Source organism: Dufourea novaeangliae, unplaced genomic scaffold, assembly GCF_001272555.1.
Source record: "Dufourea novaeangliae isolate 0120121106 unplaced genomic scaffold, ASM127255v1 scaffold47, whole genome shotgun sequence".
Taxonomy (NCBI): domain Eukaryota; kingdom Metazoa; phylum Arthropoda; class Insecta; order Hymenoptera; family Halictidae; genus Dufourea; species Dufourea novaeangliae.
Genome location: NW_015373920.1, coordinates 437,601 through 441,787, shown reverse-complemented (window position 1 = coordinate 441,787; position 4,187 = coordinate 437,601).

Below are 4,187 nucleotides of genomic sequence, written 5' to 3'. Positions count from 1 at the left end.
TGGTCTGTTTCGTTTGGAAACTCAAGGTAACTTGAAAGGAAAGCTGAATGTCACTGGCCCCAGAAACGAAAAAGGAAAAGTTCCTTTTTTTTTGCTGGAAGGAAGAAAGATCCAATGGGAAGGAGCGACTCGAAGAGGTCATAGAGAAAAAGTTTCTACTTCGGGTGTATAAGTGGATAAAAGTCACCAAAGGATAAACGCAAGGATAACACGAATAAGGCGATTCTGTAAGAGGAAGAAGAATATTTCTCACCTATTGGAAACACGGATGCAGACTTAAAGGCGTAGCTGATCCCCGTATGACAATGTAGACTTGTCCTCAAAGGATGTCAGTGACAGTGAAATGATCTCTGGATTTGTGGGCTGTGTTTCGTTCCACCAATGAGCCGGATACGCATCCATTCGGTGATCATTAGAATCACCATGATGAAGTACAAAGGTGTTGCAGACGTTCGAACAGCTTTTAGGGATGTTTGCGAGAAAGACAATTGGGGATGTTTCCAGAGACTGAATGTTTCTAAAGATAGGTGGCACCTTCACGAGCGTTCAGTGATCCTCGCGCTAAATCAAGGGAGAGAGTTCAACGTTACGGAATCGATCCGTAGTCAAAACGGACGAAAGAACAAGGGCCACGACTATGTGATAAGTGTGGTTGTTCAATCTATACACGATCTATATAATACTGTGTACTTCACGTTGTAAATAGACTGCAAATCACGGACCCTTATTTTTACTTAACGTCAGAGTCACTTTGAAACGCGGGCCTTTCAATTGCTGCAGCCGTTTTCGAAGGACACTTAAACCACGTGGATCCTCCTTCGTTTGGAGGGACGGAGGGGGGTTCCATCGCTGTCTTTTGTGTATTCACGCGTACCTTTTTCTAGCCCAAAGGAAGTTATTTTTTAGAGAAAAGATGGACAGTCTCTAAGAATACAGTATGTACACAGTCTCTTGTTAAAGAGACAATTCACAGGTTCGAGGCTGCAACAACTGGAAATTGCGCTGATCGAAGGATATCGTCAGGGAGTCTCTTGCCCTCTGTAATCGTCTTGTAAACCATAGTATTACATCGTGACCGTATTGCACGCACGAAGCTGAAGGATCGTACGGAGTAAAGTATTCGTCTATAGTCGATATAAATTGAATTGGTTGTTCAAGAACGCCCATGAAAGTTGCCCATCCCTAGGGATTACTTTTTTCATAAGACAAATTTATTTCATGGTATGCCTTCCATTTTTAGTTAACCCCTATTTTTAGTTAAACGTTAAAAACTATGTAGATTCTACTTAACGAGGAAGTGGATGAAGCAACTTTGAATAGCCAATTGATATTATCCTGATTATAGAGACATTGTAGAGAATACTCTCGTACGTGGGTGTCCTCCTTTCCTGAAGTTGCAAACTACAATGTAGTTCGCGAACTTTTGCCGTTTCATTTCTATGAGCCTGGAAACGGGCAATGATACGATAAACAAGCCAAAGATGCAACGTGTTCCGTTGTTTAAAACGCGAAAAGGTGTAAAAGAAAAGAGGAAAAGACAGAGAATTTCCGAGCATCTTTTTATTTCGATTGACATCGCGAAATCGGGGGCAATTTCTCTTGAGATTCCCCATCCCTAAAGAGCAGGATATTTGAATGTATTGAATATTGAATCGCTGCGGTTGTTGATTTCTTTTATAAGCCGCGTTGAAGTTGTTTTATAGAGTTCTAGAAACAATGCATTCTGAACAGTTGTTTATACTTCTTTTTCATAATTATTTTGACGAGACGAGACCGATTTTATTGAAGTTTTGAACGTTGTTGAGAGAAGTTACGAGGGTATCTTATTACCAAGCGGATACTGATTGTATATTTTTCTGTTGGATAAATATCATACGTGTTTGTTGTATGCAACGATTTGAAAAAAATGGCATGATTTTGCCGAGAACACGTACTGCCACGGCAAAGGAGTCTTAAACGCGGTTCGACTTAACGATGACTTTAATCACGGGTGATGTACCCTGTTTTTTTTTTTTAAAGAACAAAACATCTCGTGAAATCCCTTGATTGTTATTGTTAAATTAATTGCTCGTGAGATTTTATTTATGCGTGAATTCTATGTCTTGTTATTATATATTAAATAATAATTCACTCGAACGATCGAATGATAATTATTATTTCCAATTCGTGAACGTACTCGCACGAGTACTGAGGGTACAATATTGTATCGGTTGATCTGTCTGAGCCGCCAAGACTGCTGAAATCTTTGTATATATTACTTTTGTCTTCAAGATTTTATTTTAAACTGCGTATATGATATTACTCTAGTCGAAATGTGTGCTATAATTCACGTAACAAACGACCACGAGACTTTGGACGGGGGGGGGGGTGGTTAGGTAAGATCCGTTTCATGTTTGTTACTTGACGACAATGAATCACTAGCAAAAATTCCTTGTTGCATAAGGATATTTACTTCTGGAATACGAGAATCATCAATATTATACTAAGAACAAGATACAATAAGATTAAATAATTAATTGGGAATAGCCGCGGTCTTGATGCATTTATTTGAATCCGTATAAACATTTAGAGTGGAAATCGCAAGTATGCTTCGAGATACTTTAAAAACAATTGGAATGTTTTAATATCGTTCGTTGAACGTATTCCAGAATCAAATATTTAGTCGAAAATGGTGCTCCGGATCGATGCTTGACAAACACCGAGACTAGTGTTGTTCTTATTGCTGTTTACGTATTTACTTGTTTGGTTATTGCATCGGCCCAGCTGTTGTTTTATAAATTGTTGTCGGATCGTTCGTCGAGAGGACCGATGTTTACCAAGTAATGCATTACGTGAACGAATTTGTCAGTAACAAGTCGAGGATTTTCGTTGGTTTCATCGGTTAGATGTGAAAGTAATCGAATTCGTGAATTTAATTATTCTATCGCGGTTTCCCGGCACCCGTCGCGAGTGATCGCTTTTGTTGACTGTCCAAAGATGTAAAACTATTAACATTTTACAGTTGTATCTTTTATATATATAGTTCGTTATGATCTTTTTTTACTATATACATACTTACATGTATATATGTATATGTGCATATCTCTGTAGAGTTTTCTTCGCGACACATCGTACACCTTCGAATTCGTCTGTCACATTGTGAGATTAAGAGACGCATGGAGTTGACACGACGAGCAAACAGAACGTCTGGTTATTCGTCATTGCATTTGGCCATGTTTTTCGATTGTTATATTTATTCATTATTCTATGATAGGTTTATCACTGTTCTAGCGATCTGTTACGTGACTACCGAATCGAGTGTCGTCGCCACGATTTCGCATCTACTATTTCCATGGGAGAAAGAAACGAATATTTTGCACAGGACATTAATTAACAGTCCAAGATGATCGAATATCGTGGTTTAAATCAGCACGTCGCGTGCTTTGGCAGTCTCGCTTAATAAACTCACGTTCACCATTTACCTACATTTTTATTTATATATTTTATCCGTGCATGAGTAGACGAGTAAGGTAATTTTGCAAGTTAATAAAAACGAATGGTAAAAGATCTTTCGCCTCAAAATGATTATTGACCCACATCCATTTCACTTTCGAAGCATAGACTATTACTAGTTGTTACTTTTGTATCACTGGTTATTACTCATTTTTACGTCGTTATCACTTGTTATCCGTAAGAGACCTCGTGTGTGTGAGAAAGTGGGGTCATAGAGGCCCCGGAGCACGTAAGAGACGCCGTGTATGTGAGATGTAAGTACATATTTATTTATCATGTATATCAATGGAAATTTTATTAATGTTACTTTCTACATGTTCTTGTTTTATTCGTTTTTATATCTTGCCTTACATTTGTATATTTGTAACAGATAAATTCAGAATAGATGTAGTTTCATAAATAGTTTATCAAATCTACCTTTTGGCCGGCGGCATACAATTTCCCTTGCGGGAATGCCTTACCATAATGAGCCATCTCGTGGCTGCGGATTCCGGGAATCGGGTGACGTCACGGCGTGCGAGCGAGAGCAGTAGAGCGAGCCGCGGTATCGGTGCTCTCCGTCGGTGTTGGAGGAATTTCAGGGGTCTATGGGGGGAGGTGTGCGAGCGAGAGAGTACGGTAAAGCGTGCCGAGTATCGGTGCTCTCCGTCGATCCAACGCGCTAGTGAGTTGCGTCACCCAGTTTATTGACTTAG